This window comes from Sapajus apella, unplaced genomic scaffold (genome assembly GCF_009761245.1).
Source record: "Sapajus apella isolate SASKATOON/1434 unplaced genomic scaffold, GSC_monkey_1.0 scaffold51, whole genome shotgun sequence".
NCBI classification, from domain to species: domain Eukaryota; kingdom Metazoa; phylum Chordata; class Mammalia; order Primates; family Cebidae; genus Sapajus; species Sapajus apella.
Window position 1 is genome coordinate 5,186,183 of NW_022436991.1, and position 27,755 is coordinate 5,213,937.

Genomic DNA, 27,755 nt, shown 5'->3' on the forward strand with positions numbered 1-27,755 from the left:
AAAATTAGCCAGGCGCGGCGATGCACTCCTGTAATCCCAGCTACTCAGGTGGCTGAGGCAGGAGAATCACTTGACCAAAAGAGGTCAAGGCTGCAGTGAGCCGAGATCATGCCACTGCTCTCCAGCCTGGATGACAAAGTGAGACGGTCTCGGAAAAAAAAAAAAAAAAAGACTAGTTGGTATTTTGGGAACTGCCCAGTGTAGGCTATTACAGTAAAAACAGTAAAGTCTATTGGAGAGGGCATTGTGCAGTGGACATTTGTGAGATCCTCTGCGCATGAGGCGTTTATTGTGGTTTTCAATTTCTGCTCCATGTTGGAATCACCTAGGGAGAGTAAAAAGCAAGTGTACAGCCGGCACCACCACAGTCTGGTGGTGTGGATATGGATGTAACTCCAGGGTCATTCAGAGCTCTCCAGGGGATTCCAGTGGGCTTCCAGAGTTGAGCACTTTCTAGATGAGGAGCTAGCATACCTGTGTGAAAAGTAAGATATTTGGGGAAACCTTCATGGAATGGTAGAGATAGGGGTCCAGCTACCCCTACTAGATGGCACTTATTCATGTACACGGCATAAGAAGTGCTAAGTGCCTTATGTGTATTTTACAGAAGTCCTTTATATATGTTGGCTCATGCAATGCCAACAACAATTCTATGAGGCAAGTACTGTTATCATTAACACCATTTCAGTGGTAAGAAAACCCAGGCACAGAGTGGTTAGGACACTTTTCCGAAGTCACCCAGCTAAGGAAACTCACAACCCATGCCTCATTACCTCAGGAGGTGGGACAGAAAGAGGTCTTGGATGGAAGCATTGGGAATAGTGTGTTTGGGGTTTTTCAGAGTGGGTTACATGAAGGCCTTGATGTGATAGATTGGAGGAGGTGCCAACCCTTCACCCACCTTCTTATCAAACCTATATTGAGCACCTTTTGTGCTCCAGGCACTGCGCTAGGTTTGTGGAAATAAACTGCTAATCAAAAAAGGCAGGGCTCCTTTTTCTGAATGTTTACAACCTCTGTAGTCTGGGGAAGAAACAGACAGGAAGCAAACAATAGGTATATTACTACAGATGTTGATTAGTGGTAATAAGGAAGTGAAGGAGCTGCTGTCAAATCAAATGGAGTGGGCTGTATTATATAGGATGGCCAGGGAAGACAGGGTTGAAGAATGAGGAGGAGACAGTGCAGCAGAGCTGGAAGAAAGGCTGTTCTGGGCAGAAGGAACAGAGCGTGCGAACTCCCTGGGGCTTAGCATGGTTGAAGATTCCAAGAAGTCCAGTGGGGAGGGGTGCTGTGACAGGGGAATGGGAGAAGGTGGAGGGGTAAGAAAGAGCCAGATGACATAGGTCATTATCCCCCATTCAGTGGTTAAGGAAACTAAGGCCCAGAAATGGGGTGTGGGGTGCTTCAGAGCTGGAATTCAAATCCAGGCTTGGTGTCTTGATATGAGATGTTACTGGGTCGGGCGTGGTGGCTCATTCCTGTAATCCAGCACTTTGGGGGGCCGAGGTGGGCAGATCACTTGAGGCCAGGAGTTCAAGAGCAGCCTGGCCACCATGGCGAAACGTTGCCTCTACTAAAAATACAAAAATTAGCTGGGCGTGGTGGTACATGCCTATAATCCTAGCTACATGGGAGGCTGAGGCATGAGAATCACATGAATCCGGGAGGCAGAGGTTGCAGTGAGCGAAGGTCATGCCACTGCACTCCAGCCTGGGTAATGGAGACTTCCTTTCAAAAAAAAATAAAAAAGATGTTCCTGAATGGCCCCTGTTTCACACCCTCTGACCCATTCTTTGGTGAGCCTGAGTGTTCCGATGTGGAATTTGGGAAATGTAATAGAGACAGGACCCTTTCTGTCATACTTTTAGAATCTCTCAAGCAAGGTACCCTGATGTACTTTGAACACGGTAGGCATTTAACAAATGTTCCATGATCATTTATCATAAGTTCCAGGCATTCTGATAGATATTTTTCATATATTCCTTGATGTGGTCTTGAAAGTAAGCCCTTCCCAATAAATGTAACAGTCATTGGCTCCCTTACACGTAAGTGAAAACTGAGGCTTAGAAAGTGGAGACAGCTCATTCAAGGTCACCCAGCAAGAGACTAAGCAGGGGCCAGGTGCAGCGGCTCACTCCTGTAATCCCAGCACTTTGGGAGGCCAAGGCGGGTGGATCACCTGAGGTCAGGAGTTTGAGAACAGCCAGGCCGACATGGTGAAATCCCATCTCTGCTAAAATACGAAAATTAGCTGTGTGTGATGGCACATGCCTGTAATCCCAGCTACTTGGGGGGCTGAGGCAGGAGACTTGCTTAAACCGAGGAGGCAGAGGTTGCAGAGAGCTGAGAGTGTGTCACTTCACTACATCCTGGGAGACTCATCTGTGAAAAAAAAAAAGAAAAAAAAAAGAAAGTAAAAGGAGCCCAGGATGGAACTACATACACTTCTTATCATCGTAATCCTTGTTTTTCCCACTATGGTTTTCTAGTTTTCCTCTGTGTCATCTTGAGTGTCTGGAAGTTCATTATGTACATCTTTAGACTCAATTAACAAATTCATGGAACCAGGTTCTGAGTTCCAGTAGCACTTCGGATCTGTATGACTGATCCCAGCATTGCATGGCGTTGCATTTTGCTAAAGCACAAACATGATCTTTGCATGGGGGAAACAGACCGTTAGTTAGTTGGAGAACCAAGCCAGGACCTGGAACTTATAATAAATGATCATGAAACATTTGTTAAATGCCTACCGTGTTCAAAGTACATCAGGGTACCTTGCTTGAGAGATTCTAAAAGTATGACAGAAAGGGAACTGTCTCTATTACATTTCCCAAATTCCACATCGGAACACTCAGGCTCACCAAAGAATGGGTCAGAGGGTGTGAAACAGGAGCCATTCAGGAACATCTTTTTTATTTTTTTTTGAAAGGAAGTCTCTATTACCCAGGCTGGAGTGCAGTGGCATGACCTTCGCTCACTGCAACCTCTGCCTCCCGGATTCATGTGATTCTCATGCCTCAGCCTCCCATGTAGCTAGGATTACAGGCATGTACCACCACGCCCAGCTAATTTTTGTATTTTTAGTAGAGGCAAGGTTTCGCCATGGTGGCCAAGATGCTCTTGAACTCCTGGCCTCAAGTGATCTGCCCACCTCGGCCCCCCAAAGTGCTGGATTACAGGAATGAGCCACCACGCCCGACCCAGTAACATCTCATATCAAGACACCAAGCCTGGATTTGAATTCCAGCTCTGACATTTGAAGCACCCCACACCCCATTTCTGGGCCTTAGTTTCCTTAACCACTGAATGGGGGATAATGACCTATGTCATCTGGCTCTTTCTTACCCCTCCACCTTCTCCCATCCCCCTGTCAAACCCCCCCCCCAGGAGGAAAGGAGGAAGCCTTCATTGGTGTGTGAGCCTTGGTAATTCTTAGGAAGCGATTTCCACATAAGCAAATACATACATAAGAACGCTTCAAACAAGTGGAAAGGTGCTGTGATAATGATTAAACAGGGTGATGTGATGGGTAACGATCGGTGTGGGGCAGGTAATGTGTGATCCCAGCTCTGAGCAATGAGAATAGACTAGACAGATATTCAAGGATGCAGGGAAAAGCATTCCAGGCAGAGGAATAGCATGCGCAAATGCCCTGAGGCAGGAATGGCCAGGAGTTCAAGACTAGCCTGTGCAACATAGTGAAACCTTGCCTCTACAAAAATGAACAAAACCAGCCAGGCATGATGGCAGGTGCCTGTAGTTCCAGCTACTTGGGAGGCTGAGGTGGCTGAAACATAGTGATGAGTGAGAGGAGAAGAGAGGACGGCACAGAGGTGGGCAGTAGCTACATCCTGTGGGACCGCATAGGCCGTGGTAAGGAGCTTGGATTTTATTCTCATTGCAGAAGGATATGTGATTGAACATGCGAGGGAAAGGAGATACTGTGTGCCATAAATACTAGCTGCTGATGCCTTATTTATTTATTTATTGAGACAGGGTCTCTGTAAGGGTTATTGCCGAGTTTAAAATAAGGAAACTGAGGCCGGTATAAGAAAATTAAATGCCAATTTATTCAGCTCCCGGGCAAGGTTCTATGGTCCGGAGAAAGGGGCCAGAGAGGTTGCACTGACTTGAGGGGGGGCAGGGGCGGGGTATGGCTGGGAGGAACGAGCAACAGCTGGGTGCTCTGATTGGGTCCAGGGGAGCGGGATTGAGATGGGGCAGGGCACTATTGGTTGGCAGGTTGTTGGGCGGGGTTTTTTGGTGTGAGAGCCGCCAGGGTTGCATTAGCCGGAGGCTTCCAAGGGAGCCATGTGGCAGAGCTAGGCGTGGAGTGCAGAGCCTGGTGTTGGATGCAGAGTCAGGTGCTGAGTGCAGAGGTGGGTGTGTCCGGCCTTCTGGTGAGGCAGCCGGCCTTACAGTCCCCAGTCTCCCTCTGTTGCCCAGGCTGGAGTGCAGTGGTGCAATTACAGCTCACTGCAAACTCAACCTCCCAGGCTCAAGCCATCCTCCCGCCTCAGCTTCCCAGGTACCTGGGACTACAGACGCATGCTACCACACCCAGCTAATTGTTGTATTTTTTTTTGTAGTGACAAGGTACCACTCTGTTACCCAGGCTGATCTTGAACTCCTGGGCTCAAACCGTCCTCCCGCCTAGGCCTCCTGAAGTGCTGAGGCGACAGGCATGAGCTGCTGCATCTCACTCGATGCCGTTATTTACTGTGGTTAATTTTTATTTGGGCATTCATTTATCAGGCTTCCAGGGTACCTGTCAAGAATGTCAAAGGTTGCCTCACCTCTCTAGTTGTAAATGACCCAAAGGGAAGCTACAGCTCAAGGAACCATGAAGAAATGGCAGGAGGCAAACACCTAGATAGGGAATCAGATCACAGTTTATCGCTGCAACATTGAGAGCTTCATTAAGTCTGCCTGGGGTTTCAAAGTAAGCTCTTTCAGAAGGGGTCTGTGTAAAATTGGCTTTCTCCCGAAATCTTTCTGCTGTGTGAACCAGCCAAGCGGAAGCAAAACAGAGCCTGAAGAGCAGGCATCCTAGCTGGGTGCTGTGGCTCATGCCTATAATCCCAGCACTTTGGGAGGCTGAGGCAGGAGGATCCCTTGAGGCCAGGAGTGAAAGACCAGCCTGGGCAATACAGTGAAACCTTGTCTCTACAAAAATTATCAAAACCAGCCAGGCATGATGGCAGGTGCCTGTAGTTCCAGCTACTTGGGAGGCTGACGTGGGAGAATCAGTTGAGCCCACGAGGTAGAGGCTGCAGTAAGCAGAGATTACACCACAGCATTCCCACATGGGCAACAGAGCAGGACTATGTCTCAAAAAAGAAAAGGGGTCCCAACTCTTGTTTCGTCTGTCTGAATTCTCCACATCTGCATGGAGGGGGAGGCATGGTAGTTTTTCTCCCCATCTCCACTGTTGGGCGAAACTCTGTAAATACACGCTGCCAATAACCTACGGTCCCCCGGGCTCAGATGACATGTAAATATCTCTTCTCCATGTGGTGTTCGAAGACTGAGTCAATAAGCTTAATTTCCTGTGGATTCCACTGTTTGGTTTCCACAGCCTAGAAAATTGATCAGATAAAAGCTGTGCGCTTCGGGGAGAACAGTTTGTGTTGCGAGTGGTGAAAGGTGGAGGTAGCGTGGCCAGCCGGGGGGCTGTTTCCTGTTGCCCCTTTGCTCTTGTGCTCTGCTGGGATCTGACCCAGGTGTGGCTGCAGTTTCCTTCTCCTGGCTCCTATTAGGAACTCCACAGATCATCTTGATGTTCTTGGCCCTTTGTCAAAGCACTGAGATCTTGGTTTAATGCAATGGTAAGGATCTCCTTCCAGGAACTTGCCGAGGCATGATCAGGGCAAGGTCATCTAATTTGAGTTCAGAGAAACTGGGTGAAGGCTCAAGGGGCCTAGCCTTGGAGTCAGACTTGAGTTCCACCACCAGGTGACCTTGGCCAAGTTGCCTGAACCTCTGAGCTTCTGTTTTCTAACCTGAAGCTAATTCTGTGTCTACCTCAGGAGGTCCATTTATTCACCAGAATTTATTAAGCACCACTTTGTGCCAAGTCTTGTGCTATGGGGCTGGAGGAAATACAATGGAAATGGACTTAACTTTGACTTCCTGGAATAATAGACATCCTGGTAGAGAGAAGGGACAAAACCAACCAACCAACACGTAGACGGAGACGATCTGCTGTGACTAGTGCTGAGATAGAAGCAGAACATTCTAGAATGGTGGGTTGGGGGAGTGAGAATCCTCTACTCGTGATAGGGGTTTGGGAAATGTTCTCAGCATCATCTCCAGGAAATTGACGTTTCAGCTGAGATGCAAAGGATGAGGCTGGGGAGAAGAACATGCCAGGAGAGGGAAGAATATGTACAAATGGCCGTGGTGACAAAGAGCTTGCACAAGACAGGACATAGATGGGGATCAGGGTAGCTGGAGGAAGGGAAAGAGGCATGAGTTTGGGTTGGATGGAGAGGCAGGTTCAGGATATGCTGAGCTTTGCAAGTCAGTCCCAGGAAGGAGACTGGCTTTTCTCCTAAGGGCTTGCCTGGCTTTTTTCTGTAGTCTCTAAATCTTCCTTCCTCCTTCTGCCTTTTCCCCAGGCAGGCCATCCCCAGGATAACTCTCAGAGCTGCTCTTGTAAATCATGAGTCAGAGGAAGTCTTGACTCTGCATAAAACCTAGCAAGTGGCCCCTCTTGCTACTTGCAGTATAAGCCAGTGACCCACCAGGCTGCATTTGACCTGGCTGCCACTCACCTCTCTACCTTATCACCTCCTGCCCACTGCACACCTGCCTGACACGCTCATACCAGGACTGAACTTTTGTCTTTTTCTTTGGCCAAGCTTCCATCTGTCAGGTTATATATGAGGTATATAATACAAAGCTTCCCCTTTTGCTTTGGCCACCAGGGAGCTCAGAGCCTCATCTAATGTGAATCATAATTATCCTGTTAGCTTTGGTTTGTCAAGTTTCTCCTCTCTCACATTGGCTGTTGATTTTCTCTCACTAGTGTAGTGGTTTTCTGGTTTCTGTGTCTTTCCTCACAGTCCGTTCTTCCCTGGAATGGGAGGGTATAAATAATAATTTGGTTTCGCATGGTGCTCTCAGCTGATTGTGCATACATTTTCACCCGGTATGCGTTCTCTTAGACAGCAGATGGATGGATGGTTGCCATTCATGGAGGAGCAATTGGTGGGAGTGAAGGCACTTCTAGTGCCCCAAGGGAAGCCTGTTGTAAAGCACATTCTGGGACCTGGAACCTAGTGGTTTCTAGAGGGCTCTAAAATATGACTTTGACTCAGCAACGTGCAGCAGGGTGGGCTGACTAAGCATTTTTCTCCTTCTCTGTAGCACCTGAAGGGTGCTATTTTGTGAGTGATGAGTGGGCCTCAGGAGGCTCCTGAAATCAGGGTCTACCAGGTTCCTTGCTGGAGAGCCAGGGACTGTGTTAATTCAAGGGCCACAGGGCCTGTTGCTGCCTTTTTTTTTTTTTTTTTTTTTTTTTTTTTTTTTTTTTTTTTGAGATGGTATCTTTCTGTGTCACTAGTGTGGAGAGCAGTGGCATGATCTGGACTGACTGCAACCTCTGCCTCCTGGGTTCAAGCAGTTCTGCCTCAGCCTCCTGAGTAACTGGGACTTCAGGGGCACATCACGGCACCCGGATGATTTTTGTATTTTTCTTAGAGACGGGGCTGATTTCTCCATGTTGGCCAGGATGGTCTCGATCTCTTGACCTCGTGATTCACCCTTCTTGGCCTCCCAAAGTGTTGGGATTACAGGTGTGAGCCACCACGCCCCGTCTGAGCCTGTTGCTTCTAATCTTTCTCTAGGATCTCCTGATCTGGAGATTTTGGAGCTTCTGAAATGATTTCTGGACAAGCGTTGACTTTAAAAGTCAAAGCTAGTAACTAGTGAGTGGACAAGTTGGGTTTGGCCTGCAGAGTGCCTTCAGACAATTGAGTTTTAGTGTTCGTTTGGCTGGACAGACCCTCTCCAGTGTCCTGATCCTCCCAGGGTGGAATGATTTATCATTGCTGTCCTTGACACATGGCTGAGGCCTGTCTGAGGCAGCTGTGTTTTGAATCTCCAGACAGAATATAAATTATATTTGTATCGCCTTATTCCCGTTCTCCCTGTAAGTTCATAGCTTGGGCTGTAATCCTCCCAGCCTAATCCACACTTTTCGGCTGAGGCCTGGAGAGGTTAACAGAGGAGGCTGTTTATTGGGCCCCGACCACAGTCGCCCCATGTCTGGGCAGAACCACTCCCAATGCTACCTGGATTTCTGTGAATTTTTTTTAACGGTTTGCATGTTTTCCCCTCTAATGAAAGGAAACCTTTATGTGCCTGAGTTACACAGGCAGCATTATAGCAGCATCAACGCTGTTGAAGGAAAGAATTCACCCACAGGCCCAACGATCTGGCTAGAAACCGAGCTGTGTGCATGGGTCTAAGCAGTCCCTGTCCGCATGCATAGATCATCTCTACATATTTCTAAGCACAAGGAACATTCCCTTCCAAGGAGCCCAACGTGCCATAAAAGTCAGCAGGAAAGGGGGGGCCTTGTCTGGTAGGTTGCTGGCCGCCAAGGCCGGCTTGTGAGGGAGGCCTTTTTTGGTGGTGTTACAGCCTTACTGTATGTCCTTTCTGTTGTCCCCCTCTCTCTCCCTCCTCCAGCCCCAGCAGCCAGCGCCCTGGGGGTTGGCAGAGGGCTGAGCAGCCCCGCTTCCTGCTTCCCGACCTCCCAAGTAGGCCTCTGTGACGTTGCCAGGGCTCCAGGGCAGGGGCTGGGGCCCAGAACTATGGATTTTTGTCTGGTCCTGCTGTTGGCCAGCAGCCCAGGCCAGTCCCGAGAACATCACCAAACCAGAAACTTGAGAGCAGATGGGGCGGACAGGAGCTGGGTTAGAGACTGTCCAGGAGCCGATAAGTCCAGATATCTGTGGCCATGGCCCTGGTGAGGGAACATGCCCTCTCTCCCAGCTTCCCTGCTCAGCACCTGCCAGTGAGGGCTTTTCCAAGAGGACCTGGTTCTTCAGGATGGGTCTGGAACCTACATTTGGCCCTGAGCAGTCCTTTTCAAATGTGAGCATCCTCAGAAGCGTCTCTGATCCGTGAGTGAGTTTGCACTAGTTACCAGAACATGCCAGAGAAGTAATACTGCATAGCAGCTCTGAGCCAGACTTCCTGAATTTGATCTCTGCCTCCTGCCGCTCCTTGGACAATTCACTTTATTCTTTCTGTGCTTTAGCTTTCTCATCTGTAAAATGGAATAAAAGGGTTGTTGGGAAGATTAAACAGAAAATAGAATCATGGATACACACATGTCTGTTGAAAATGGGTGAAAACCAAATAAAATCTGCAGTCTGGCTAACAGTATTGCATTGATGTGAGTTGCCTGGTTTTAATATTGCGCTCTGGTTGTATGTCACCGATAGGAGAAACTGAGTGAGATAACACAACTCTGTGCTATCTTGGCAACCTCCTGTGAGTCTATAGTTATTTATTTTTATTTTTATTTATTTATTTTTTTTGAGATGGAATTTCGCTCTTGTTACCCAGGCTGGAGTGCGATGGTGCGGTCTCAGCTCACTGCAACCTCCGCCTCTTGGGTTCACGCAATTCTCCTGCCTCAGCCCCCTGAGTAGCTGGGATTACAGGCACGTGCCACCATGCCCAGCTAATTTTTTGTTTTTTAGTAGAGACGGGGTTTCACCATGTTGACCAGGATGGTCTCGATCTCTTGACCTCGTGATCCACCCACCTCAGCCCCCCAAAGTGCTGGGATTACAGGCGTGAGCCACCGTGCCCAGCTATAGTTATTTTTTTTTTTAAGTTAAAAGGAAAGAAAAATATGTTGATGAGGGTCAGGACCCAAGACAGGGCCCATACATGGTAAGCACTACAGGAATGTCAGCCCTGATGATGAGGAGGAGGGCTTCAGGGATGTTTTATTCAGCTCCTCGCAGTGCTATGCCAGCAGGGATCTTGCAGGGAACAGGAAGCAGAGCTTCTGTGATCTGCAGGCCCCACCCTTCCCCTGGGTCTCCCTCCCACCTGGCCTGAGCTCTGGGCTCAGCGGATGACTCACTCCCTGGGCGTGCCTGGCTTTGAGCCCATTTCGTTTTGCTTGGTTAGTGCTCTCTGCCTAGAATGCCCCTTGTCCCCTTGTCTGTCAGCAAGCTCTATTTCACCCTGCAGCTCACACTCTGACTCTTCTAGAAGCCTTTCCAGGCCTAAAGACCTCTGCTTAGAACCCCAGTGAGATGGTTTGGCTGCGTCCCCACCTAAATCTCATCTTGAATTGTAGCTCCCATAATTCCTATGTGTTATGGGAGGGACCCAATGGGAGATAACTGAATCATGGGGGCAGTTTCCCCCATACTGTTCTCATTGTATTGAATAAGTCTGATGAGAGCTGATGGTTTTATGAGGGGAAACCCCTTCCACTTGGCTCTCGTTTTCCTTTTGCCTGCTGCCATGTAAGATGTGCCTTTTGCCTTCCACCATGATTGTGAGGCCTCTCCAGACACTTGGAACTGTGAGTTTATTAAACTTCTTTTCCTTGATAAATTACCCAGTCTCGGGCATGTCTCTATCAGCAGTGTGAAAACAGACTAAGGCACCCAGTAAGGGGGAAAGGAAACCTTTTCTTGCCTAAGTTGCATAGACAGCATGATAGCAGCATCAACGCTGTTGAAGAAGGAAAGAATTCACCCACAGTCCCAAGGATCCAGCTAGAAACCAAGCTGTGTGCATGGGCCGTAGTAGTGGGGCAGCTGTTCTCGAAGCATAGTCCTGAACCAACTGCAGCTGCATCACGCTGTGACTGGAGGGAAATGCACCTTTACCTGCCACCCCCAGACCCCTGGAATAGCATACTGTGGGTGGGTGAGGGTGGGGGTGGAGGGACTGAGGGGTGGGGGGTGGAGTGGGGCTGTGTCTAGCAATCTGTAGTTTAACAAATCTTTTAGGTGATTCTGATGAGCAGGCTGCTCAAGCCCAGTGCTTCTCACATGAATCAGGGGACCTTGTTAAGATGCAGGTTCCTATTCAGCCCATCTCAGGTGAAACCTAGGACTCTGCATTTCTAACCAGCTCCTGAGTGCTGATGCTGCCGGGCTCCTTGAGGCCAGGGTCCGTGTCTTCTACTCTGATGTAACCCCTTCTGCTACTGCAGCAATAAGAGGTGACTTGCTGTTATAGTTCAAGCAGTGGGTGACTCTGCAGCAGGTGATTATCCTGGGCTGAAGGCAAGTGGCGGGGTGGGACCCATCTTCATCAAGTTTAGAGCTAGAAACGAAAGGCATGTGAGCTGCAGAGGAAGAGGCAGAAGGCAGTTCACCTGTTCCTTCATGCTCCGACACCACGCTCTGTTTTATTCTAATGATGTCTGGGAATGGAGCCCTGAGACATGACCCCTGAAAGAAACACTCTTTGTCGACACTTGGAACAAAGCTCTCTCTTCCTTCTCTCCATGTATGCACTTGTTGATTCCACAAATGTTTACTGACCCTGAGTAGGAGGAGGACATATTATTGCGTGAAAGATGCAATTCCTGCTGTCAGGCAACATCACGATCTGGTGGGGACAGATGCCAGTCACTGGGTGGGACCGTGGTGAGTGAAATGGGATGAAAGTCCCAGTGTAAAGAGACTGTATGCCTGTGAGTCTTGACCCAAGGGGAACAGGAGCCTTTCCCTGGGGAAGTGCCGCTTAAGCTGAAATGCAGTGTAGACTGAATGAAGATTAATTTAGCAAGAGGAAGTGGCATGTGCAAAGGTCCTGGTGTGAGTGAAAACCTGGTAATGGCTAAAGAGGATGCCCAGAAGCGAGAAGGGAAAAGTGGGGCTGGATGGAAGTGAATGAACCCAACGGAGACTGAGGAGGTAGCAAAGGGTTATAGGTGGGAAGGAAGAGGACAGTGTTCAAGAAGTCTGCAGGCCTTTGGCTGCAGCTCAGTCCTGAAAGCAAGTCCCAGAAGTTTCAGCCAGATCCCATCTTTACAGGGGTGATGGGTTCCTACTCCCAGCTTCCAAATCCAGCTGCCTTTGAGCGCACGTGACCCCTCTCCCCTGCCACCCTTGGCTCCTGCAGCCCCTACCCTGGTGACCTGTGCATTACATCCCCCCAACGCCGACCATGTCGCCTTTCTTACCATCCACCAAAAAGGTTAAGTTCAGATGCAACAGGCATGGTTTTTCCACCACTAAGCCCAGAACCACAAGCACACATCTTAACCGTGTTAATCTTCTTGAGTGCAATGGCTGATTTACGAAATAGAGGCATTAAACCATTTGGGACGAGAAGTGCTTCCAAAGAATCCCTTTGAAGGCAGAGGAATGAGATGCAGGTTCAGGGCTGTGGATGTTTACGGCCGTATCCACGTGAAATCTGCAACGCTGGAAAAATAGGTTCTTGGAAAATTTCCCCTCTTAACAAGGCACGGCACAAACAGTACACTCTAGGAACAGCTGCCTGTTTCAGAGAAACCAAGCTGGTGTATGCCTGTAAAGAACTTCCTTCCCCCTCGTTCATTATGGCTGATGCAGACCAGGGAAGCCAGAGGGCTTGCCCTACCCAGGTATAGGGTGGTGAGTGCTGATCCCTCTCCCCTCCATCCCTGCCATCTTCCAACAAGTATTTGCTGAGGGAGGACCCACTGTGTGTCAGACACTATTTTAGACTAGCAACTCTCAACTGGGACAAATTATGTTCCACCAAGGGACATTTAGCAGTGTCCAGAGACATTTTTTAGTTGTCACAACTTGCGGGGACAGATGCTGTTGGCATCTAGTGGGTAGAGCCACAGATGCTGCTGAGTTTCCTACACTGCATAGGACAGCAGTCACCCAAGATGGAATGACCCAGCCCAAAATGTCAGTAGCGCTGTAGCGCCAAGGTTGAGAAACTGTTAAAGACCCTGGCCTGTCTCTGAGCCTCCTGCCCACCTCTCCTGCTTTGCACTGGGCACATATCCTTCTAGCTCTCTTTGTTTGCTAGACACTTGTTTTTCTTTGCACTTTTTTTTTTGGCTTTTGCTCATGTTTGCGTTCATCTTTTGATCTCTTGTCTGCATCCTCCAAGATGTATATAGTATCTGCTGTTTTTCACCAGGCACCGCGCTAAGCGCTCTTTGTATTTTACTTCTGATCCTCGTGACAGTTAGAGGAGATAGATGTTATTTTCCCTGCAGAAAATAATACTTTTCATTTGCTGGGCATCTGCAGTGTGAGGGACTGGGAAGCCTGTTGATTGGTAATCTTCATAGCAACTCTGACTTCAATGAGGCTTTCTAACCCCATTTTCCCTGAAACTGGGTCTTGGAGAAGAGAAGGGTGTTGTTCAAGTTCAGGTGCCAAGGAAGTTGTCAAGAAGCTAGGGAGTGTGGTGCTCTTTGGGTAGGAAGGCAAGTGTGGAGCAGACCAGCTTGCAAGGGTAGAAATAGACCTTCCGTCTTTGAACCCAGCTACCCTGGAGAACGGAAGAGAGAAGTGACTGTTTTGTGTAGTTCGAGCTGTATCTTTACCTTCCAGGGAGATGGGTAAGGAAAGGTTCTAAAGCGAAGGGAAGTGATCTCTTCATTCAGGGCCTACCCTGTGCCTGGTGTTGGACTCTGACCTTATATAATCAACTCAGCACTTCTCCAAGTCACTTTTCAAGCGGGCTTAGTCAACTTGGGCGTGGTATTGAGGCCCAAAGGGAGAAGTCATTTCCCTAAGAGCTGCTAACTTAATGGCGTGGTCCAGGGTGGTGCTCAGGCCTCCTGGTCTCCTAGCCCTAACAGAATGCTCACTGGCACCATCTTGGGTGGTTGGGGTTGTGGGATGCGTCTACAGGAGCTGGATGTGCTTTTTCAATTCTGCATGCCCCTTTGCCATGTTATGAAGCCCTCAAGCTGTCTCAGTCTGCCTGGCTTGCTGTAGATCTTAAGAAATGCCAGCTAATTGACTGATGGATGCACTGAGGGTATATCCCGCCGCCGCCAACATACATTGCAGATCATAGAGAGGGAAGAGGATCTGCAGTCCCTAGAATACTCAATGGCAAGTCTCTGTGACTGTTTTTGAGCTTCTTTATTTTAGAGACTTCCAGGCATCAGTCTCTCTGCAGACCCCAGCAGAGGAAGGCGGGGCACCTTTAACCCTTTACTGCCCGCTCCTTAGAGACCTTGCTTACCCCTGCTGGGTTCTCTCTCCTGCCCAATAGAATTCCATTTATAGACTCTGCCTCCTGGGGCACAGGAAGGCCCCTGGGTATGGAAGCATTCCAAGCCCCTATCAATCCCTTCTTTTATTCAGGGCAAAGTCACAAATGGGCCAGAGTCATTGGAAGGATTTTCCACCTCACTGTGCGGAGAAGTTCTTATGAAAGATGTATTGATGAATCCCCTTGTACCAGGATGTTACTGGCCTCTGTGAGGCAGGAAATAAGTATCTGCTGGCTCTCTTTCTGCCACAAAAACTCTCTTTCAGGTCAGATTTCCTCCGCACCCAAGCACATTTGATTTAAATCATTTTGCTGCAAAATACAAATAAAATAGAGATGACTCCTGTAATGAAAAAGAGAAACACTTCAGTGATACAGTTTTGACTTCCAGAAAATAGGGCATTAAAACTGCAGGCTCATATAACTATCAGATTCTCGGGTCCAGTTATTTCAGGTAGCCCAAGCGAGTGACCACCAGTACGTGCACCTCTGCAGAGACTACACTTCCAGGTTCAGGGTTCAGCTTTGACTGACTCCAGCTCTGGGACCGTGGGCCAATCACTCTGCCTCTCTGGGCCTCCGATTCTTCCTCTGCCTAGTGCAGGGGCTGGAAGAGATGCCTTTACTACCCTTTTGACTTCATGAATGTAAGGACATTCAAGACTTGGAAACCCCCAATTACCAAGGGGATATATTTCTAGGGATTCGGAAACGGTGTTTAATCTTAACCAAAGGATTCATGTCCTCATGAATGGGGTACCTTTGAGTTGTGACTTTTCATGTATATAAAAAAGATTTTAAAAAATCATATCCAGGCCGGGCGCGGTGGCTCAAGCCTGTAATCCCAGCACTTTGGGAGGCCGAGGCGGGTGGATCATGAGGTCAAGAGATCGAGACCATCCTGGTCAACACGGTGAAACCCCGTCGCTACTAAAAATACAAAAAATTAGCTGGGCATGGTAGCGCATGCCTGTAATCCCAGCTACTCAGGAGGCTGAGACAGGAGAATTGCCTGAACCCAGGAGGCGGAGGTTGCGGTGAGCCGAGATCGCGCCATTGCACTCCAGCCTGGGTAACAAGGGCGAAACTCCGTCCCAAAAAAAAAAAAAAAAAAAATATCCAATTTTTCAGAAGTCTGTCTATTGCATAAAGTGAAACACGCGTATAGAGGAATTGCATCTTACTAAGACTTTTAGGGTTTTTTGTTTTGCTTTGTTTTGTTTTTTTTTGAGACAGTCTCAACTCTGTCGCCCAGTCTGGAGTGCAGTGGTATGACCTCAGCTCACGGCATCACTGCAGCCTCGCTTCCTGGGTTCAAGCGATTCTCCTGCCTCAGCCTCCCATGTGTTAGCTGGGACTATTACACACATGCGTCCCCCGCCTCGGCCTCCCAAACCACCTCAGCCTCCCAAATAGGGCTGTTTCTAACATGTGTGCACTATTTTCATCTGGAAATAAAGTTCTCTGGAAGTCATAGTCTGGGGTTTGCTGAGTCCTTAGAAAATGCTTAGTTGAGCTACGTTTCGTCTGTTTAATGCTGTTAAGAAAGAAGCCACCACGTGAACCACTGCGCCTGGCCGAGTTGAAGGCTTGAAATTCAGTATATGGGGTGAAAATTGTGTATGGCATGAATTTTTTTCCTGTCATATATTCCCTGGTCTCTTGTTCTTTCTCTCTCCAATGTTCTTGCTCCTATTCTCTAGTTCTTTTTCCCTCCCCCAACCGCTTTATATTTGCATTCCCCCAATCTGAATACACACAGAATGTGACTTCTAAGAGAAGAATGCACTTGATAAGTTACCCTGAAATTTACACGTACAAAGAGAAGGTAAAGAGCTTCCGCAGTCCTTTGTCACCCAGAGGCTCTCTGGGTTGGCTTTTCAGTCCTTTCTCCTTTTCAGGGATACCTCCTCCTTCGTGGGTCAGGGAAGGGACATCACAGCAGATCTCAGCAGGTTCTCAGAGGGTACTGTCCCTTCCCCCTTCCTGGCTTTAGCCAGAGGAGTGAAAGGATGAGTCAGACACAGGTTAGAAGAAAAGAGTGAACACCCCCACAGGGACTCCCCACGGCGGCCACGTTGGGGGAAGGGGAATCGGAACACAGGGCTGACTGTTTCTAACATGTGTGGGCTGTTTTCATCTGGGAATAAAGTTCTCCGGAAGTCAGAGTCTGGGGTTTGCCGGGCCCTTAGAGTTACAAATGGTTAGTTGAGCAACACTTTGTCTGTTCAGTGCTGTTAAGAAAGAAGGTATTCTGTAGTATATGTAAAGTTGAGAAAACTAAAGCTACACACACACACACACACACACACAGAGAGAGACTCTCTCTCTCTCTCTCTCTCTCTCTCTCTCTCTCTCTCTCTCTCTCTCTTTCTCCATTCTGCTGTTCACTCTTATCCAGAGGACATTTTGTTTTGGAAACTAGATAGGGAAGGCAGTGAGATTAGTTACTGATATTGGACACATGAACTGGAATGTAAGTTGGAGAAAGACTTCCCCCCCGTCCTGGGTGGTTAAGACAAGGGGGCATACTGACTTAGGGAACTGGGACGGCTTTGCAGTCAGCCCCTTCCTGAGCCCTGTCCCCTCCTTTGTACAATGGGGAGGTGATGCAGGGTCGTCATCGGGAGTTAGCGAAATTAAATATGCCCTCCGGCCTGCAGTGGGCACCCCATGGCAGTGGGTGGCACTGTAAATGTGCCTGGACTTCCAGAGCACTTCCGTGGCATCGATAAGCTGTCCCCCTTTCTTTTCTGGGCCTGTAGCTGCAATCTTGGTGAGTTTGCCAAGAAACGTAGCATGGAAATGTCATAGGGAAGTGTGTAAATTTTACTATCCAAACCCAAGGCCTCATCTGTGCCAAGCTGGGGGAGATACAAACGAATAGATGTGTGTATCTTGAATGCTTTGAGAGTATTTGGGGGAAATACATGACCTTCCCAGGCAGCCTGACTCACCATGGGCAAAGAAGTCACTGATAGTGGTTTAGCTGGTCCAGCAACTTTGGTGGTGACCTGTTTGGTTCCCATGACTTTTTGTGGAAAAAAATAAAAAAACGTCTTAACTGTGGATTTACCAGGTTGTTGACACAATGCTTTTGGACGTAGGCTTACAGCAGGTTTAGGACCAAGAAAACACGTCAGCTATTTCAAAGGCGCCGAACTTGAGGTACCAGCTGAAATACAACATGTGACAATCACTTCACCACCCTCCCCGGCTCGGTCCAAATCCCTGCACCGTTTTTTCGCACCATGCTTACACCATCCAAATATAGCGTTTCTGAGATTGGAGGATAGCACTGTGTTGGCAGCAGCGTTGGGGAGGAAGAAGGGGGAAGAAAAAGACACACTAACAGAGATAGTCAGCTTTGCACCCGCCCTTACTTGTGCCTGAAGCCAAAATTCCAGAACATCTGCTCCCCACCTGCCTCAGGTCTTTGACCAAAGGTCATTTTGGGAGGAATGCAGTCCGAGCTATTGCTCTGAAAACTGCAAACTGCTGTTACCCTCTGTTCCTCTGATCTACTTTGTTTGAAGGTTATTACCCATTGACAGACTTTACTGCCTGTCTTCCCTGTTCCAGTGTAATCATAAATTGATGCCTGATGAACTGTCATATATATCTGCACACGCCTGCATACACACACACACATACACACACACACACACAAGCATTGCTCACATATGTATTTTGTTCATGTATCTTGAGTGCCTGCCACATCATTTGCTCTTAACAGATACAAATTAATAAATCGTATGTATACAATGATTGTAAATTCAAGTTTCAGAAATGTCAAAATGATGGGAAAAAATCTTCATCTGAAAAATAGGCTGGTCCGAAGGTAGTGAGTCATCTCAGTTGATTGTTGAGTCAGTTACAGATCGAGCTCCTTGTTCTACTCTTTCCCCCCTTCTCACTACTGCACTTGACTAGTCTTTTATAATAAAAAAAAAAAAAAAAAAAATTCATCTGAAAAATCAAGAGAATATGGTAAAATGCCTGGATTATTTAGATCGAGGTCCCAAGGATCAACTAATCATACCTGTTCCTAGAATCCGAGTGAAAAGTCTGAATGTGTGCGTGTTTTTCAAAAAAAATTATTTATTTTACTTTAGGTGGATACTGTATCTGGCATTTCTCCCCATGTTATCCCTCCCCACCCCCCTCTCCTTCCCCACCCCCCGCTGTCTCTCCCCTACCCCCTCCCAACTGCCTCCAGTGTGTGATGCTCCTCTCCCTGAGTCCACGTGTTCTCGTTGTTCAACAACCCACCTATGAGTGAGAACATGCGGTGTTTGGCTTTCTGTTCTTGTGTCAGTTTGCTGAGAATGATGTTTTCCAGATTCATCCAAGTCCTACAAAGGACACGAACTCATCATTTTTTATGGCTGCGTAGTATTCCATGGTGTATATGCACCACGTTTTCTTTGTCCAGTCTATCATCGATGGGCATTTGGGTTGCTTCCAGGTCTTTGCTGTTGTACACAGGGCTGCAGTGAACATACATGTGCATGTGTCTTTATAGTAGAACGATTTATGGTTCTTTGGGTATATGCCCAGTAATGGGATTGCTGGGTCAAATGGAATTTAAAGGCAGACATGTGGAGTGAAATGTGATTCTTCTTACTCCTAGCCATTGTAATATCAATAATAATGAAAATGTAAAAGGATTGCAGGCGTCTCTGTTCTGGGCTTGTTTCTTAGAGCTTCTCCTAGAAGCCTCACAATGGCCCTCTTATCAGTGCAGTTTTATGGCAGAGAAAACTGGGGACTCACGGGGGCAACAACATGTCTCTTTGTTTATTGGAAACATTTTTATATGCCCACAAATAAAATGCAACAGCAACAGTAATAGCAGCTAAAACAGGCATGTGCGAACCGTCTGTGGAGGACCAGATAGATTAGTAAATACCTGAGCCTTTGCCGGCCACGTGGGCTCTGTCACCACGAAGCAGTTCTGCTGGAGTGTCTGCACAGGAGGTGTAGATAAGATGTAAATGAACAAGAGTGGCCGTGTTCCAATGAAACGTTGGTTCGCAAGAGAGGATTGCAGGCCAGATTTGGTCTTACAGCTGTAGTTTGCCAACCCTTAAACTAAATATGATTTCCATGAGGGCAGGGACCATGTCATTATTTTTGAGACAGAGCTTCACTCTTGTCGCCCAGGCTGGAGTGCAATGGCACTGTCTTGGCTCACTGCAACCTCCGCCTCCCGGGTTCAAGGGATTCTCCTGCCTCAGCCTCCCGAGTAGCTGGGATTACAGGCATGCATCACCACACCTGGCTAATTTTGTAATTTTGGCAGAGATGAGGGTGTCTCCATGTTAGTCAGGCTGGTCTCAGACCCCCGACCTCTGGCGATCCATCCTCCTCAGCCTCCCAAAGTGCTGGGATTACAAGTGTGAGCCACCATGCCCGGCCAAGGGGACCATGTCATTCTTTTTTTCACCATCGTACTCATGCAGGAAGCCCAGTGCTTTGCCCGTGGTAGTTCTTGAATGAATGAATAAGTGAGTAAACCAAAGAATCAGTGGGTGGTCTGTCTTCTGAGGCCACCATGACTAAACTTCTAGTCCTCCCCTTTCCTATCCCATGTACCCCCTTTCCCTACCCATCATGCCACCCCCACCCCAGCTGATCACCTTACGTCAAGGTCATGGTCACATGTTGTGCTCTCTTTCCCTCTTTTCTCTCGCCCTCACCCATCTAGACCCAAGGCCAACCCCTCCTTCCCCAGCCTTCCTGAAAAGCCTTGGAGGATTGGGTAACCAGTTCTTGCGCCAGTGGTGGTTTTTTTCTGGAACCTTTTGAAGTTCTGTGTGTTTGTCGATTCATCTCTTTACACCATCCCTGTTTCAGGAAGGGTTTATGGCAGTCTGTGAGGGTGTACAAAACAAAGTAAGACCGAAATTAAAACCGAGACAAAGGAAGGAAACAACCATAGGACCATCACACCTGGGAGCTGGAATAGGTCTTAACACCTGCACCGTGGTGGGGAACTGGAGATTTGACAAAGAGCGTTCTGGCTGCCATCAAGGAAAACACATCTGTCTCCCACTGCCCTGTGTCCAAATGACTGACGGGCCATTACTCATGGCAGGTGGATCTGTTCTCAGTGCTCAGTTCAGATGGAAATTTATCCAGAGGGCCTCACAAGAGGAGGAGGAGGGAGGACCAGGAGGCTTTGCAGGTTACCAGCAGCAGATAGGATGAGGTGCTTGTGGCTGTCCACTACGATAGTGTCCCCTGGTCTAGACGCAGTGTCTTACGCTGATGCTCAGCAGAGTGAGGACACATCGTGGTACCTGGGCCTGGGTTGACCTTGACATGTGTTTTATTTTATTATGATTATTTTTTGAAATGGAATCTCACTCTCTTGCCCAGCCTGAAGTGCAGTGGTGTGATCTTGGCTCACTGCAACATCCCCCTCACATGTTCAAGCTCTTCTTCCACCTTAGCCTCCTGAGTAGCTAGAATGACAGGCACATGCCACCACGCCTGGCTGATGTTTGTATTTTTAGTAGAGATGGAGCTTCACCACATTGACTAGGCGGGTCTTGAACTTCTGACCTCAAGTGATCCGCCTACCTTGGCCTCCCAAAGTGCTGAGATTACAGGTGTGAGCCACTGTGCCCAGCCCTGACATGTATTTTAGGGAAGGTACCAGAACAAGCAGACCATGTGGTTTCCAAGCACCATTGGAACATAAAGAGGAAGCTCTTAGTCTGAGAGAGAGAGATCATGGGAAAATTCCAGCTTAGGTGCTGACCTCTGGCCTGGTCTTTCCCCTTCTGTAGACCTCCGACTCCTCATCTGAGAAGTGAGAGCTGATTATTAGCATACGCCACCTGTTGTTGTGGTGGGGTCTGATGAAACGCCTTCGCATTGTGACCTTTGCATCTAGCATTGTGACCTTTGCATCTATCATTGTATTTAAGCTTGGCAGCGACATTGCAAGGTAAATGTCATCCCCATCGGCTTCACGCTGTTCTGAGTACTTCAGCTCAATATTACTGAAGCTTTCTCTCATTATCACCCTCCCCAGCAGAAAAATTTAATTTAATTTAAATTCTCCCTAGTGAGAGAGATTAAATATTGTGGGATAAGATTTTATCAGGTAGGGTTGAGCTTTGGGGGTGCCAGTAACCGTTGCAATATCCAAGATGATGATGATGATGATTGTTGAGACAGAGTTTTGTTCTGTTGCCCAGGGATTATAGGTGCCTGCCACCATGCCTGGCTTGTTTTATATTTTTAGTAGAGATAGTGTTTCACCATGTTGGCCAGGTTGGTCTTGAACTCCTGACCTCAACTGGTCCACCCACTTCAGTCTCCCAAAGTGCTGGGATTATAGGCGTGAGCCACTGCGCCCAGCCTAAGATTGTTTATTTTTTTCACACACACATACTCAACCACATTTTGCTCACTTGGTGGGGAGGATATCATCCTCATTGAGAATGTGTGCTTCAGATATACGAACTAATTCCTACTAAAGCTCTAATTCAGAGATGAAGGAATGGAGGCCCAGAGAGGTAAAGTAGCTTACCCAAAGCTGCACAGCTAATGAGAAAGGATCTGAATTCAGTCTTACAGATTGCCCTAAACTGTGCCTTGAGCCATTCCTCTGAACTCATAGCAGCAAACTGTACCTGTTATTTTGTGTCTTGTTTATGTCACTTACCTATCTCATCGACTGTTCTGGTTCAGTACATAGGTAAGGACCCCCATTCTTTTTAATAGCTGAGTTAGGCCAGGTGCAGTGGCTCACATCTGTAATCCCAGCACTTTGGGAGGCTAAGGTGGGCAGATCACCTGAGCCCAGGAGTTCCAGACCAGTGTGGCCAGTGTGGTGATAAAACCCCATCACTACTAAAAACACAAAAAATAGCCACGTGCGGTGACGGTGCGTGCCCGTAATCCCAGTCACTCAGGAGGCTAAGGCAGGAGAATCACAGAGACTCCATCTCAAAAAGAAGAAAAAAATAGCTACGTTTTTTTTCATTTGCAATTACATAGCATAGTTTATTTAACCATACCACGACTGCTGAGGCTGAGGTGGTTTCCAGTCTTTGGCGATTAAAAACCCCATAACAATCCTCCCTACACGCATATCATTTTGCTTCAGTGCGAGTAAATGTGAAGGTTAAATGCCTAGAAATGGAGTCTGTGGACACTTCCTAAAAGATAGCGTTTTGTTAGGGGCACGGAAATATCTCCACAAAGCTAAGATTCTTAAGGAGCCATCCGAGGTCAGTTTTCACCATGTTCTTAACAACTAAGCCACTCTTTTGACCCCCAAATTCCGCCTGACCTGGTTATTGATTTAGATGTGGGTTCCCACCCCCGCCACCTTTTATGCTTTTGGTCACCAGATTATCCTCTTGTCATCTGGTATTTCCCTACCAGGCTTCCCACAGTTTATTTTTGAACTTCAATTCTTATCTCATTAACAGAAAGCCTAGGCGGCCGGATTCCATTCCTGCTGCCTGGGTCGGTGCTTTGAAACGGGGTCATTAATAAAGCAGCATCGTGGTTTATCCTGGGTCGTCAGTGTCCACCAGGATAGGAGAAAAAGCAGAATCCTTCCTGTGTCCCTCATCTTCCTGAAACTTTCTCAAAGAACCAGAACGAGTCTCCTTCTTCAGACCATCCTGGGCCTTCGTTATCTAAGAGCTATCTTCATCTGGGCATGGTGGCTCACGTCTGTAATCCCAGCACTTTGGGAGGCCAAGGCGGGCGGATTAACTGAGGTCAGTAGTTCGAGACCAGCCTGGCCAACATGGCGAAACCCCGTCTCTACTAAAAAATAAAAAAATAAATACAAAAATTAGCCAGGCCTGGTGACGGATGCCTGTAATCCCAGCTACTCGGGAGGCTGAGGCAGGAGAATCACTTGAACCCAGGAGGCGGAGGTTGCAGTGAGCCGAGATCTTGCCACTGCTCTCCAGCCTGACAACAGAGTGAGACTCTATCTCAAAAGAAAAAAGAGCTGTCTTCTAGCAGTTGAGGAAATCTAGCATGTGTGGTCCCCATGCAGTTGGGCAAGGGAGAAAAAATTCTCTCTTCTCCTAAACCTTGCTGGTCAGTCTCTATGGCAGTCAAGGCGAAGTCAGCTCCCACATACGGCGACCTCAGCTAGAGAAGTGAAGTGGAAAGGACACTAGAAATTCAGAGGGTGTCTTTACCCCATGCAGCGGCAGCACCTGTAATTAAAGTTGGCTGCACTATTAAAATCATCTGAGTAATTAAACTCAATGGTGTTTGACAACGGTTTGTTCTGCAGGTTCCTTGAGGAAGAGCGGGCTAACGGGATGGAGAGGGCTGAATGGTATTTTGTGCAAGTGGAATCTCTCATCTGGTTCTGAAGCCTGCTGGGGCTTATGGCCACCTCCTCCTCGTTCTGTGTGTTAGTTCCCCCAATTCAGGTTTGCTGATTAAACATGGCGGCCAGGTTGATAGAGGCATGGAGCTGGATGCTGTGGTCGTGGGAGTGGGAGGTGTTTAACCACATGCATTTCCCCTCTGCCTTAAGTGCAGTAGGTGCACAGAAACGGATTTAATGTATCCAGGAATTCATTTCGCAAGTGTTTACCTGATACCTGTCATATAGCAGGGTTTGTGGATGCTGAACGGACATAACAAAGTGTCTTGCATTCTGGTTGGAGGATTCAGACAGTAAGCAAATATATATAATTATATATATTGGCCAGGTGTGGTGGCTCCTGCCTGTAATCCCAGCACTTTGGGAGGCCAGGGCAGGCAGATCATGAGGTCAGGAGTTCGAGACCAGCCTGACTAACATGGCGAAACCCTGTCTCAAAGTACAGAAATTAGCCACACCTGTAATGCCAGCTACGCAGGAGGCTGGGAGGCAGAGTTGCGGTGAGCTGAGATCATACCACTGCACTCCAGCCTGGGTGACAGAATGAGACTCCATTTCAAAAAAAAAAAAAAAATAGATATTGTAGATTATAATCTGTAGTATCCCGGAAAGTGATACGTGGCCTGAGGAGCAACATAATTAGAGGGATGGCGAATGCCAATGGGGCAGGGAGTGGTGGCTCTCCTAGGGCATGTCCTCCGACAAGTTGCCTGAGGAGTGAACCATGAGGATATCGAGAGGCATGGAGAACAGCAAGTGCAAAGGCCCTGAGACAGGTGATCGCATTTGCATTGGGAAGCACCAGTTGACGATCTATGAGGAACAACAGCACAGGAGGTCAGAGCTGAAGGACCTTCAGTGGAGTCCTTTCCCTGAAAGGTGAAGACTGAAGCCAGAGAGGGGAGAGCCGATTGTCCCAAGGCAACCTCCCACAACAGCAGATAGACCAGTTTTTCAGGACTCCCAGCTTCCGTCCCTATGCTTCACAGAGACTTTGAGGGACGTAGGAGTAGCAGGAAATGTGACAAGCAACCCGATTGAACACTGCAGTCCTCCACTTGATAGCAGCATAGCTTAAGTGACTTTAGCTCCTTGAGCCTCAGCTTCCCCATCTGTAAAATGGGCGCAATGAGGGCTCACACCACCAGGCGTTCTGTGAAGGTGAGATGAGGTCTCCTGGGCTCAGTGTGTGGCATGGGGTGGCTGTGCAGGGAGCATTAGTTATGGGCCAGGGTTCCTTGGTCCTGAAACTGGACACAGTATACCGCCAGCCCACTCCCTCCCCAACCCCGGATGTGACAACATCCCTCTCCTCCTGGCTGTCACCTGACTGAACCGATTTTACGCTTGTTTGGACTTGTTTTATAGGAGGATGTGGTGTTCCCTTGGAGACAAAAATTTTGGCAAGTGGGAACTTAGTTTGTGCTCTGGTTTCCTCATCTGCAAAATGGAGCCGTGATAGCTCTTAACACTGGCTCCCTGGGAAAAATATTTGTTGTGGGTGTTTTTTTGTCTTATTTTACAGAGACAAGGTCTCACTCTGTCACCTAGGTGAGAGCGCAGTGGTGTGATCGTGGCTCACTGCAGCCTCGACCTCCTGGGCTCAAGTGATCCTCCCAGCTCAGCCTCCCAAGTAGTGGGGACTACTGGCGTGCACCCCCACACCCAGCTAAGTTTTTTTTGTTTTTTTTTTTCATTTTTTGTAGAGATGGGGTCCTCACTTTGTTCTCCAGGCTGGTCTTGAACTCCTGGCCTCAACTGATCCTCTTGCCTTGGCTTCCTAGAGTGCTGGGATTATAGGCGTGCACCACCACACCCAGCTAATTTTTTTTTCTTTTTGTAGAGATGGGGTTCTCACTTCGTTGCCCAGGCTGTTCTGAAACTCCTGGCCTCAAGTAATCCTCCTGCTTTGGCTTCCTAAAGTGTTGATTATAGGTGTGAACCACTGCACCTGGCCTGGCTTTTCTTTTCTTTTCTTTTTTTCTTTTTTTTAAGATGGAGTCTTGCCCTATCTCAGCTCACTACAACCTCCTCCTCCCAGGTTCAAGTGATTCTCCTGCCTCAGCCTCTGGACTAGCTGGGACTATAGGTGCATGCCACCATGCCCGGCTAAGTTTTTATATTTTAGTAGAGACGTGGTTTCACCATGTTGGCCAGAACAGTCTTGATCTCTTGACCTCAGGATCCGCCCGCCTCCATCTCCCAAAATGCTGGAATTACAGGCGTGAGCCACCGCGCCTGGCCACCAGCCCGGCATATGTTATGCGGACCTGGCATGGCAGTATACATGAGAAGTTAAAAGTGCTTTGTGTAAGGTGGCGTTACTAGTAAAACATGGTTTTGGAGGCAGATTGAAAGGGGATTCCTTTCCCTGAGTCAGGCAAGTGCTTTATCCTTCTAGACCTCGGCATTTTCATATTAAAATGGAATATCCAATACCACATTGAGTTGTTACAAGAATTCAATAAACAGAAATCTAAAGCATCGGGCACAATGTCTAGCCCACAAGAGTCACTCAGGAGTAGTGCTTCCTCCTCTCCATTCATTTCCACACTTCTTCCAAAAGAAACTTTGAAGGTCATTCCTGATTGTTTGTATTCGATTCCATTTTACGGATGAGACCAAAGGCTTTAGACTCTAACACAGCCAGGAAATGGAGGAGCTGGGATTTGAACCGCAGTGGTTTGTGTCAGCCTGGAGAACGTCCCCTTTGCCCTCACTAATCCCGAAGCTCACCCTGGATTCTTAATGCTTTGATTTGACTGATCCCTGAGCTGATGGAGAAAGGCCAGATTCTTGGCGGCCTGTCCTTCTCTGCCTTTGGTGTAAGCCGAGGGTCAGTCTAGCCCTGGAGAAATCCGTCCCCACTTGGCCCCGGGCTCCGCACGCCTGCCCATCTCAACCCAGAAACCCCTGCTGGCGTTCATGTCAGATCCCCCTTGCAGTTGTATTCTCAGAGCCTCTTTGGTGTCTTGCACGTCTAATTTCTTGTCCCATGGGGCCTTGGCTAATTAGCCTTTGATTATTCACAAACAGAGAGGCAGCAATGGGGAATCGGGTCCTCTGCTTTAATCACCCACACAAAACATCGGCAAAGCTGTGGGTTTCTGGAAGGAGCGGGGCTAGGGTTTGCAGATTAGAGGTGGAAAGCGCTGAAGAAATCACCCTGGAAGCCCCAGCCCCCTCTCTGCAGCCTTCACATGGAAAGACAAACGCGGAGGCTGCCTCCTTTGGGGACCCCAGCACCCCCAGGCCTTGCTAAACATGGTTTGGTTTAGGTTTATTTTGTTTTCTTCCTTTGGGCTTCTCCCTACCCACCTCCGTGTTACCGCAGCTTTCCAAGAAGCGACTTCTGTTGTCACTAGGCCAGAAGACGGTTGGCATCCTTTTAGGTCCCACATAAAATAGGACATTTCAAAATCAGGAGTTCCACCCTGTGATTTTGGCACAGGGGGAAGAAATAAAAAAGGTGTCTTTTCTTTCTTCCTAACTCTGTGAATGTGAGGAACGGCTTGGAGGAAGACGAGACACCTCCGGACTTACAGTCTGTGTGATGATCAGTGCAGGCACGAGGGGGTTCATTCATTGGCCAGACAATCTCAGCTCATTCAGAGCGAAAGCCAGAGGCCTTACAGTGGTCTGGATTTGAACTTGTTGACATTTGGGGCCAGATCATGCTGGGTTGTTCTGTGCATTACAGGATATTAATATTTAAGTGACGTCTCTGGACTTGACCCACTAGTTGCTGGTAGCATTCCCCTTCCCCAAGTGTGACAGTAAAAATGTCTCCAGATAGAGGAAGATGTCCAAGTGGGTAACGTTGCCCCAGTTAAGAGCCGGCTCTTGGGCCAGACATCACCACGTCTGTAAGTCTGTACTCAGCCTGTACACTCACTGATGCCTGTAATCCCAGCACTTTGGGAGGCGGAAGCAGGCGGATCACCTGAGGTCCGGAGTTCGAGACCACCCTGGCCAACATGGTGAAACCCCATCTCTACTAAAAGTACAAAAATTAGCCGGGCATGGTGTTTGCACACCTGTAATCCCAGCTACTCTGGAGGCCGAGGTGGGAGAATCGCTTGAACCTGGGAGACGGAGGTTGCAGTAAGCTGAGATCGTGCCACTGCACTCCAGCCTGGGT

General features: G+C 48.2%; 1 protein-coding gene and 1 long non-coding RNA gene across 2 annotated transcripts in view; both read left to right on the forward strand.

Annotated features, from left to right (window-relative positions):
* The window catches only part of XYLT1 (xylosyltransferase 1), a gene marked incomplete at its 5' end in the record, with an annotated part of 256,894 nt that overhangs the window by 35,313 nt on the left and 193,826 nt on the right, over positions 1 to 27,755 (forward strand). The gene's annotated exons all lie outside the window — the stretch shown is intronic.
* On the forward strand, positions 336 to 18,169 carry LOC116526484. The gene is made up of 3 exons (XR_004258178.1): positions 336 to 347; positions 6,148 to 6,155; positions 18,062 to 18,169. It is a non-coding gene; the product is annotated as an uncharacterized LOC116526484 (long non-coding RNA).